The following is a 12,148-nucleotide window of genomic DNA, read 5'->3' on the forward strand; positions in this document are numbered from 1 at the left end:
TTTGAGTGCTTCAGGAGACTGTGGAGTTCTTTTCCTCCCACTTCTGAAGTACTTACTCATTCTAGGAAGCATTCCAGCTACAACGTTGTTCTGAGATTCTACACTGGGTTCTCATAGCCATACTTTTGTTCATGTTCTTGTGGTTAAACTGTACGTCTGTCAGGGAAGGGCTTTGACTCCTCTGTGGTTTGGTGAACTTACAAAAGGGAACCCTGACAAGAGTTCAGAGGGTTCTCTGTTCAAAGGTTCATAGGCAGTAACACAGTGTTTGGGCAGGAGAAATTTATTTCCGTTCAGCTGCAAGTCTGGTTGTTGTCTCCATATTCTGTAGTTCAACTGGCTAGTAGGAGAGTTTTTCACTGTATGTTATCTATGTGTTTATTCCCAATGTCATTTACATTCCAGTGAAATTTCCCTCTTTCCTATGAAAGTGACATCATCTTAAACCTGTGTTTATGGTATTGCAGTAATTTCCATGGCAGTAGACTATGATATCATCAGTGAAGGATTATGCCTTTCCTATGTGTGTTAGCAATTAAAAATTATGGTTTGTGAGATAAAGCTAGCAAGCTTTTCACTTTAGTGCATGTGAGGCTGGGAAACAACTGCTTAATCCTGTAGAGTTCACTTGGGTAATGGAGTAAATGAATCTAGAAACATTTTGATCCTTGCAGGTGATACATTTTTGGGGTATATTTTACTAATGAGAGAAGAAATCAGCTACTCCATCTTGTGTTCTCTCACCTGGCCAAGAACACTTGTCTGAAACCCAGTGACACTCCTTACAGTTTTGTTATTAAGAGATAGTTAAATGTTTGCCTTAAAGATGCAAAATTTTCTGCTCTCACTAGAATGTAGTTTTTCACCTTTGGAGGTCAGTAAGCTATTAGACACTACCCAGAAAAGTAAAATAATGTGATCATCAGCCTTTTTATGTTTTTAGTGGGTGCCCTATTTGCCAGTGGCTGAATCTGTGTTGAACCTCTCTGAGGGTGTGCATACTTTCTCATGGGCTGGTGACAGCATAGGCCAGTTTCAACACCATAACGGCAAAAGAAAATTCATCCATTTAAGATACAAAGTCCAGTGTAAAACAGTTGCTAATGGTGCAAGATGAGAGTGGTGGATTCAAAACATAATTTATTTCATGCCTTCAAATACTTAAGAATTTTTAAGCCAAGGAAGTAGACTTTTCTCAAGAAGAGTGTGAAAAGAAAGGGAAAAGACATTAGATGAATGTTTATAGCAAAAGGACATCATCAACCTGGGTATTGCAACATGAGACAAAATTAATAGTAATTTTTTTGGTAATGTAGTTTAATTTCAGAAACACACAACATCTCTGCACATTTCAGCCTGTTTTCCCACCTAACACAACTGAACTCTAATAAAATATCTCTTTCAACTATGACCATTTGGAAAAAAATGTCAAAATGGTATGCTCTAAGTACACACAAACTTGCATGTGTCCAGTTACACAGGAAGTTTAGGATGTGAAAGGGTTCTTCCTGAAATTCTTACCTTTTGAGTGACTACCACAGAAAGAAATTCCTTTTCCCATTGTCATTCACTGAAATGGAACCAGGCTGAAATAAAAGGATATACAAAATCATTGTATGCATTTTTGGGAGACTAAAATTACTAATGCTATCCCAGACCTGATTCTTATTTGCTGATGATACAGTCAGGTGATGTTGCAGCAACCTCCTGAGCATCATTCCCATCATTCTACATTCCTTCTGAGGCTTCATCTGTCTGTGGAAAACCCAGAGTTGATACCTCTGTTGGAAGAAAATGGAAAGTCAGGAAGTAAAATAATTGTGATCAGGGAAGAGAATGTTGGGATGAAAGCTTATTTACTAATTGTCCAATATCACGGTAAAAAGGGGTTTGTGTTAATTTGTGCTACAAAAAGATGTCATTTTATCTCAGTAATGCTCTGTAACATATGGCCATTGTTTCACATTATAGCATCCCCCTTCACAGAGTGAACTATTGCCTTTTGATCTCTGTAGGATTGTTACCAGCTGAGCAGTTCCAAGTAGATAGCATGTAAAGCAGTGATACAGTGGTCACTAGCAGTGCCAGTACTTCAGGGTATTCCTTGGGCATCTGCTGTATTCCATGATACACATTGAATATTACGTTGTGTTATGAAAGTATCTATAATTTCTGGCCCAAATAAATACTTTTTCTGTATAACTTCCACACATTTTTAATGGTTTGGTTATTGTCGTACTATTACTGGAAACTGTTTTTGACCCTTTAAAATAAAACGTCGCTTGCCTTTTCAGTCTGGAGGTGTCTGATGTGCAAGATTCACAACAATCAAATGAGAAGTTGTCTAAAGAAACTCTTGAAAATATTTGTCACAATAGGCAGGTGCTAGGCACTAGATTTTAACATCCAACTCCAAGAATATTGTATTTTCTCCCCCTTTATCATACACAGAATGTTATGATTAATATTCCATTCTGTCTTTTTAATGAATTACTTGCAGGCTGTACTGTTAATGGAAATAACAATTTTCCTCGATGCATTTCTAGACATAAATATCTTTGGGTGAATTTTAGTACTCTTGACAGTAAAGAGCTGCTGGCATAAATCAAAAGCTTCAGTAAAAGTCATACAGAGTCAATAGTAACAAATTTGTGTAAAAACATTCTGGGCAGCCATATATATTATTTTGCCTCTAGGAGCTGTCTGAGTTGTTTTTTCCATAGGAGCTTACCAGTAAGGTCTTTTTTGCTTGTTTTATATGGCTCCAGTTGTTAACTCCTATATCAAGCTACAGTAATTTATTTGATGCTGACATCCAGGTTCTCTTGAATCATATACTCCAAGGCTGAAGAAAATATAAAATTATTTTTTAGTAGTATGTTGCCAAAGTAGGTGCAGCTTTTTAGAACACATTGATCTTTGTGACTACTAATTATAAAATAAGAAGGTGGTAATGTTCCCAAATATATCAATGTGCTCTCTTCTGTATTTTACTCTTTATTCTTTCCATTTCTGAATTTAGTCCTTTGTTCCTCCTTTCTCTCCTGTGTGACATTAATATCATGTCATTGTTGAGCCATGAAATTTCCCCTAATTTGCTTTCACCTCTTCTTGTTATCCTTACATATCATGTTCTTAGTGTACTTCTCTTCTGTACTGCTCTTTCCCTGTCTATCATCTTTCAAAAATAACTTCTACATCCAAAGAATAATTACTTTTTGTTCATTTATTCCATCCATCAATTGCTATGTTTCCTCTGTTCTTTCAGATCCCTGTTTATACAAAATGCATAAACCTTCATAGTATAAACAGCAGAAAGCAAAAAAAAAAACATTGGTCAGAGCTGAAAATAAAGCATAAGCAGATCAAGTTCAGTACTCATGTGGAAAGACTGGCATTTTTTATGTTCTCAGTAGCAATGAGATTGAATTTTTATTCCTTTTTCTAATAGTCTGATCCTGTTAGTATAATTAATTTGGAATATCCTGTTAGTATTGTTCAATCATTTTAAAAATTAGTTTTCGTTTTTCCCATAAAGGACCAAATGAAAAATGACCTGTTGCAAAAAGTAATTGTTTTGCTGGAATTCGTATTATTCCATGTACAGGCAGCAAAATTGTGCAGAGTTTTCTTCAGATTTTATTCTTTGTTGCTCGTTAAATTCTGCTTAAATGGAGACACAGGAGTTGTCTATTGGTAATCATCAGAAGCTAGGGTTGTAAAGGATTGCACTTTTCCTGTCTGATATTTAAGGATCTACCTCTCCCAAGAGAGCTTAAATTGTGAAAAAGGTAAAGGGACTTACCTAGAGGGGATTCCTGCCTGCCACAGCAGAGTTAATCTTGGCCATTGAAGGTTACCCATGCACGCTCCCCCCACATCCTGCTCATTCTCATCTTTGCCCCACAAGCTTTAATGTTACTGTAATCCCAGATTTTAGTTAATGCCTTTATAATTAGATGGAACTTCAGAGAACACTTTTTTTTTTAAATCAGTGAATCAACAGTAAGATAGTTGCAAAGTAAAAACTTGAGAAAAAAATTATCCTGAAGTGGCTGGGCAGTTGAACTTGATAATGGTTGTAGGTCCCTTCCAACTGAACTATTCTATTCTAATCTATTCCCATATAATAAATATACATATATTTAAATATAATTATTGCTTTCATTATCTATGATGCATTGAATAAATGTATGTAAATGATATCTCACTTTGGTTATACTTTCCATTTGTGACCTGTATAGATTCAGCAGGAAGTGCTGCACTGACAAACTTGATAAAAAATACCATATTTTTCAAAATTGCTGTCCTGGCTATAAGCTTTTAGAACAATATCTTATTGAAGAAAATTATAAGTACTTGGACCACACTGTACTTTGGCTTGATGACTCTGTAGTGAAAACACATCTATGATGTTACTCCTAATATTATTATTTATAAAACACAATATGCTCGTGTGCAAAATGCCAATACTTAATGATGTGTGGGGGTTATTTTTATTTTTTACCTGAAAAAAACTGACAGCAAGATTTTGTATGGTAGGTGTCCTGTTTTCTGTATGATACTAAACCAGAAGTACAGTTTACTTTGTTGATTTACCAGTATATAGAAAATAATGATGACAAGAACAAGGACCCTGTGGGCTGTCAAAACAACCATATTATTTCCACTTTGTTCACTGTTGTCTGATAAATCCTTTTTTAAGAGGTATAGAAAAGATTAATGTTCACATGTCTTATTTGTCTTATTCTGTCCTTTGGAATGTAAAGATCACCCTTTGCTTGGGTTGCAAAGGTTGTTTTGTTTTGTGTTGTTCTTTTCTGCTTTAGCGCTGGTATTTCATCATGATATAATGTTCAGCACAGGAACTGTAGGCAGCCTGCTTCAGTTCTGGGTGAGCACAGCCTGTTTCAGAGACAGTCTATTCTAACATTACTGTCAGATTGCATTGAAAATAATTATGTAACTGCCATTCCAAAAATAATGTAATCAAGAGGCATCAATGAAGAACAATGTGGGAGGCAAATAAAGCTAGAGTAGCAATTCTGAAAATTTCCACGATCTTTCTTAAATACAAAACAGATGTTTGCTAAGAATTATGAAATGTTTGCTGAGACTTAAATATCTAAAGATAGATTTATTTGAGTTTTTAAATCTCTTTAGAGCTTTAGCTTCAGAATTAAACATTCCACAGATTATGAATTCATCAATGTTGTCCCACCTTTTACCCAGATTTAACTGCTAGTGAGTTGAGGAAATGTTACGGGTGTGTTGTTCCATAAGAAAGCTTTTTGGTAATTAGTCAAAAAAATAATTTCTTTGTGTTCAAGTTTTCATATTTGTAACATAATTTAGGAATTCTTTGTATTTGTAATACCATAATTTCACTGAAATGCAGTACAGTGTACTACCATAAATGCTTCAGGGCATTCATCTGGATGCCTTTCTATTTGTTTCATCTTTTAATATCTAGGAAGGTAAAATCTGATTCTGCATAAAGGGTCAACAAAATTCTTCATTGAAGTTCTTGAAGAGCTGTGGACAACTAATTCTATGTGTTACAAATTTGGGGGTTTTTTCAGTTGAAGCGTGATTGTACATATAAGAAGATATAACCCTTGTGTCCCTCCTACATGTAGTCACAGCCATTCATTTAATTTTCTCCCTTGCTAGAGATTTTTCTACAGTTGTTCCATTTCAGCTGTTTACTCACTCAATAATGAGATCTACAAACCAGTTTGTCTTTTTATATATATATTAATGTTATATATAAACATTATATAAACAGTTTGTATATTTATATGTTTATATATATATATCTGTTTCATAAAACACATGTTTTCCCTGATGGCAAAACTCATTGAAAAGATTCCTGCTGCTTTGTACCAATCTACCATTCACTTGTTTGTGTTGTGGTGACAAATGTTTTCTGATGTAAAATCAAACGGACTTCAAAAAAGCCCTCTGATGGTGTAAAGTTTTTGCATCTCACTGTACTGGAGAGGGACTCCTCTGTAAGTATCTATTATTGTGCTGACACCACCTTGGGTAGTGCTTCTACAGTGTTCATCACTGTGGGCTACAGAGAGAACCCAGACCATAAAACATCCAAGCAATAGGCAAGTGTTTGAATTGTCTGAAAAGTTTTGAGTTTTTTTTTAAAGAAAACCTTGTCATGTTCAGGAACATTGAAGAAAAAAAGAAATAGAGATTTTCTCTGATTTTTAAGTTTCTCTCAGTCATTACAGGTCCTAAGGAAGTCTACAAACCTAGAACCAGGTTGTCCCATGTTTAAACCATGGTATAGTTAAGTAAATTCCTGAGGTAATCATTTTAGAAATCTTGAAAGTTTTCTACCACCCAATAAGATATTTCAGTGGATGATTAAAAGAAGTGAAAGCATAAATGAGTCAAGAAAATCAGAGTTTGAAAAGAGTGTGGTCTTTTTGTCTCTGTGCTATGGATATTTTCCCACAGCACATGTTCAAATCTTCAAAATAAAACTAGACAAAATAGACCAAGGCTAAACCAAAATGTTAAGCTAGATCCAAAAGAGGTCTGAGACTTTTTCACCACAAAGTTGTGTTATATTAGAGGCAAGAAATATTCTCTCCCTTGTATTTGTTCAGTTGTGAGAATCAAGAAAGGCCAGTAAATTGTATGTACTACACAGTGGCTAGTTACACCTACTCTAGTCTCACTGGGATTTTCCCCATTCTAGGGAATTCCCAGAAGGGGAGAAAGCAAGTTTGTTCAGTAATTCAAAGAGAACATAATCAAAGCTAAATTTTAGAGCTTTACATTATATTACTTTTTATTAAGTCAGTTTTAAATTCAGTATTTCTGTTGCTATTTTTGTACCCATGATCATTTTCACCTTCCTTCAGGAATTTGAAAAATCTGAATGTTTCTTTTGATACTATTTAAATGACAGTCATTTTAGGCATTTTTGGTGATATTTAATCTAATGTAGAAAATCTCTTCCCCTCTGAGTTGTCTGATGAGAATATTGTTGGGGCTTTTTTAGAGAAAAATGTTCATGTGCTTTTCTGTTTTCCTTTCTCATTCTCTGAAGTGTACTGATATTCTCTCCTTTTCAATGTATCTAATATCCAATATCTATATCTAATGAGCTAAATATACTGTACTACTTAAGCAAACCTTAGCAACAGAGCATTAAGGGTTTTCAACACAAAGTAGTATCAAGTCCAAGTTCCAGCTTTGGCTCAGGGCAGTCTGGCTGTACTGCTGCCAGCAGAGGCTCTCATGCTCCCCCCTTCACAGGACCACCTTGGCTGCTGGATAGTGAGTTGGAGCAATTCATTGATCCAAATGAAAATGACCCTTTGAATAAAAATGTTTTGAATTAGGAACCTCTGTAAGCAATAAAAACAATGCTAGAGAAATAGTGAGGAAATGCTGCTGAGAAGAGGGCATGGCTTCACATCAGTTTAAGCCGACAGTAATAATACCTCTTTTTAGTTTTCATGCATTGAAAACAATGAACAAACAGTGGTTAGGTGTGAAGAATCAGAAGTAAACCTCAGAAGTAATCAGAAGTAAACTTCAGGATTAATTTATGCAAATTCTGCTTAATATACATCTCTCCCTTTCCTGTTCTTCATAATTTCTATCTCTATATATGATCCAGTCACTGCTTAGAGGGGAACTTTTGAGAAAACCCAGAATATTGGGAAAGCTACATTAATGACGGTACCTTTTGCTTTCACCTCTGATTCAGTGCTTCAACAATGTGATAAAGGGTTCTGTTCTGGCTTTAATGCCATCTCTCCAGAGGGATGTCTGTCCTTAAATACAAATGCTAATCAGCTCTAGCCTCTAAGGGAACTTATGGCACACACTGGAAGAGAGCGTTGAAGTTAGTGCAGTGGTAGCATTCTTATGTATATGCTTTTTTTCATCCCAAACCTCTGAAACATAAGTGTATGTAAAGTTCTTCATTTGTCACAAACAAATGTGGGCAGCATTCCAGTGTGCTTTACATTTAAGTATTGTTTTGTAAAAACTCAGTGGAAATTATGAGTGATTATATTCCTTGCTTGTAATGTCCAAAGTAATTCAAAATGTTTCAGCCTGAACTTTCCTCATAAATATGATTCAGTTGTACCATGCACAATTTGTGAAACATACAGTAATTTTATTTTACTTAGAATCTATTTGGAGATTTCAAGTTCAGTTTCTGATTATTCGTAAGACATAAGAGCATCCTTTGCACCATTTATCCTCTCAAAGGTGAGCAGAATTTTTCATGTAAGCAAGGAGGAGTCTGTTAATTAGTAACTTATATTGGGTTTTTCAGGTCAATGTTTTCAAATTACATCAAAAGTTGTAAATGGCTTTGCAAAACATTTTATGTAACAATTCTGAAAAGCTCATGTGACATTTTTTCTAATTAACTTATTTAGCCTAGTTTTGGAGTAACATTAGCTATTTCATCACTTTTAGGCTATTTTGGGTATTCTTTGTGACACCATGAATAAGCCAAGAATTTTTAGGGTTTCTTAATCATACAGATTAGTCATCACTGCTTGCTCATAACAGAAGCCTGAAATGCTCATTAAAATTGTCTGATGTGAATCAAAATTTAGTATAGTTGCAGAATTAAATTATGAGAGAATACCATTATATTAGCAAAAAAATCAGGATACTGGTTTCAGTGAAAGTTAAAACTTCATATGTAGATTAGTATTCCAATTTTGTTTTGTATGGAAAATAAGAATGGGCTTCTGGAGTGAAGAACTGGTCTGAAATAGTTGGCAATCATGCCTAAAATGAAATATAGTGAAGGGTTTATTTGTAGAGAGCTATAGGAAGTTGCTGCATAGTCTTTCTTGGTCTTTCTTTTAGCTTACTTTAAAAACTGACTGCTTGTAAATCACTCTTGCACTTGATCCTTTGCCCTTTGCCTTGTACCTTTCCATCAAAACAATAAAAAAGGTCATTTCCCTGTCTTCCACAAGCTGTTTGATTCTCAGAGGCAGCTGTTGTGCCATGCTACTTGAAGCACTTGGACCAAAATTCTCATCTCACCAAGCCTGTTTTTTCACCAGTGAAATTACGATGCTTCCACTGGAGTTGCATGTTGATGCCAACATAAAAGAGAGAAGAATTAAGTCATAGTCTGGCCACTGTTAAAACAACAATATTTATGGTTGAACATACTTTAATATGAACTCTGAGCAGTGCTATTAGGATATGTGTTCTGGAATCATGAAAATTGGTAATCTTTTTTTTAAAATACATTGACTTTTTGTGGAAACAAATTCTATTTAGAATAAGATATAATCTTAAAAAAACCCAACAAACAAATGAGCCTGAGGAAGAAAAATTGAGAATTGATGCCATTTTTATACTGCAGAATTTAAATGAGAAGACAGTGGATTAAGCTGATCTCTATTTTTTGTTTTACCCCTGGCTTCTTGACTGACCCAAGGCATGAAAAGTGAAAATGCCTTGACTAAGTTCCATACCCACAAAACAGGAATAATGATGTTGTTCTGCTTTGTAAGGTGTAGGGAGATGTGTGGATGAAAGGAACTATACAAGAGCTGCTATTTGTTCTTATTACCCAGGCTGGGTGAAACATCCGTCCTTACTGAATGGCACCTGATTGTAGATGTGTAGGTGCAGTACCCTGGCAGTAGCTGAAGAGGAGCTTCCTCAGCTGAGTTTTGTGGCCTTCATTCTCTGGTCCACAACCATCTCTGCTTTGGTTTCCAGTGGTGAAAATGGTGATAAATTACAGCTGTTACCATTAAGGAATATTGTTTACATATTACTATTTATCTATATTCTTTATTGTTCCTTGAGAGCATACAGTTGGAATGTAGTTCATTTTTGGAAACAATTTTCTGCATGCTGCTGTGGGCAAATAGTTTTAACTCAGCTGTGTTAGGAGCTAAGCAATCCTTTCCATTTATATTTATATTTATATTTATATTTATATTTATATTTATATTTATATTTATATTTATATTTATATTTATATTTATATTTATATTTATATTTATATTTATATTTATATTTATATTTATATTTATATTTATAAAAAAACCAAAACTCTTGTATTTTTGTTGAAAATGCTTCAAACATTTTGCGACAAAATGTTCCTGGCTCTGAATCTCTGGAAATACGTGCTATGAGCTGTGACTTTTCTGGGGTTTATGTGTGGCCACCCACACAAAAGAAACCTGGTGAATGTGTATGCTATCCTCACACTAAAATTGGGCATGCTGTGGTAGTCTCTGTATGTGAGTCTGCATCCCTACCTGCATCTCTCTGGAAACTATAAGTCCTGATGAAGCACAGACCTGTAATAACTCCTTCAAAGCCAAAATCTTACTTTCTGGGAGTTTGGAACTTGTTTGACTTTGCTAGTTTCATTTTAGGTTTTCTTGACTTTCTAATGATTGGAAACCTTTGGACTGAAGAAAGTGAAAATTGGAGAGAAAAATGTTTGCTTTTCCCTGAGAATTTTCAGTAAATTAGATTGTACTCTGTCATTAGTTCTGTATGATTCTGCAAACACCCATATGCCCCAGAAGGTGCAGCATAAGCTCAAATATTAATATACACATATTCTTCATATTCTTTCAAAAAACAATCTGTAGTGATTGCCTAGTGCAGAAGCATAGAATCATAGAATGTCCAGGTTTGAAAGGAACTTTAAAGATCATCCATTCACAACCTCTTCTGCCATGAGTAAGGACACTTCCCATTAGACACAGGCCTTATCCAACCTGGCCTTGAACATTGCCAGGGCTGAGGCATCCACAACCTCCCTGGGCAACTTGTTCCAGTCTCTCATCACCCCAGCGATGAATAATTTCTCCTAATGTCTAATCTTTTATTCTGAATTAGAAGGCTGAAAATTTTCAAAGAGTCACAGAATGGTTGAAGTTAGAGGGGACCACAGTGGATCATCTGTTCCATGTGCCTTGCTCAAGCAGGGTCATCCTAGAGCACATGGCACATTTCATCCAAGGAGTTCTTGAATATCTCCAGTAAGGAAGATTTTTTGGGCTCAGTCACCCACTCAATGAAGAAGTTCTTCCACATCTTCAAGTGGAACTTTGTGTGCATATTGCCCCTTGTCCTACTGCTCAGCACCACTGAGCAGAGCGTGGCTCCTTCCTCTTGGCACTCTCCCTTCAGATACTGACAGACATGGGTGAGGTTCCCTCTCTGTCATCTTCTCTCAAGGCTGAACAGACACAGCTCCCTCAGACTGTCATCATACATGAGATGTTTCAGTCCCTTAATCATCTTTCTTACCCTCAGCTGGACCTCCTCCAGGGCCTCCATGGCTCTCTTGTACTGAGGAGCCCAGAACTCAGTTTTTGAATTTTGAAGCTGCTGTGAGATTTATTGGTAAAATGATGCTATAAATTGACAAACATAGCTAAAGTTAGTTTCTTCATCATTAGGATACATTCTTCTGCATTCTTTCAGACTCCCATTCCCCATGCTCCCTTTCTGTCCTGCAGACTTCTGGAAACTGCCTGAAGTAACTGTTGTTAACTGAGCAGATTGTTAATGCATCATAGAATGCCTTCTCTTTCCATGTGTTGTGAACTTGTTTGTAGTGTATGCGGTTTTAAAATTACATTTTTAGGCCTTGTACCTGGAATTCATGGCTTGAGAAGGCAGAAATTTTGATTGTCTGAGTGTTGGAAATCAATCTTTGGATTATTTATTTTAATAGAAATGACAAATGTCAGGTCAGGTATCCTTTGCATTCTGAGAAATTCTACCCTACAGTCTTGGTGGTGTCTTTTATTCCTTTCAACTTTTATTTGAGACAGCAAAGCATCTGGTAGGCTTAACAAAACTGCGGTTTTGTTTTGTTTTTTTCCTATATAGAAATTAAACCAGAATACACTCCTGATGGCTTTCAGCTTGTATTAGTGCATCTGGTTCTGGGCATGCAGAAGGATGTAAATGTAATTGGACTGCATTCAAGGAAAAAACAAAATGCTGAGAAGTTGTAAAGCTTGATTTGTGAGAGAAAAACTTAGAAAAATGTTAAATAAAAACAATGTGCCTGCATGACAGCAGAAGAGAAGCAGGTTTTGGTAACGATTACAATTGTTAGGCATGTGAACAGTGACAGAGTGAAAAATTACTT

General features: G+C 35.6%; 1 protein-coding gene across 1 annotated transcript in view; it reads left to right on the forward strand.

The window, feature by feature from the left end:
• RBKS (ribokinase) overlaps positions 1-12,148 on the forward strand; it is a 70,582-nt gene that overhangs the window by 7,081 nt on the left and 51,353 nt on the right. The window lies entirely within an intron of this gene.

The sequence above is a fragment of the Cyanistes caeruleus genome, chromosome 2 (genome assembly GCF_971803275.1).
Source record: "Cyanistes caeruleus chromosome 2, bCyaCae1.hap1.1, whole genome shotgun sequence".
Taxonomy (NCBI): domain Eukaryota; kingdom Metazoa; phylum Chordata; class Aves; order Passeriformes; family Paridae; genus Cyanistes; species Cyanistes caeruleus.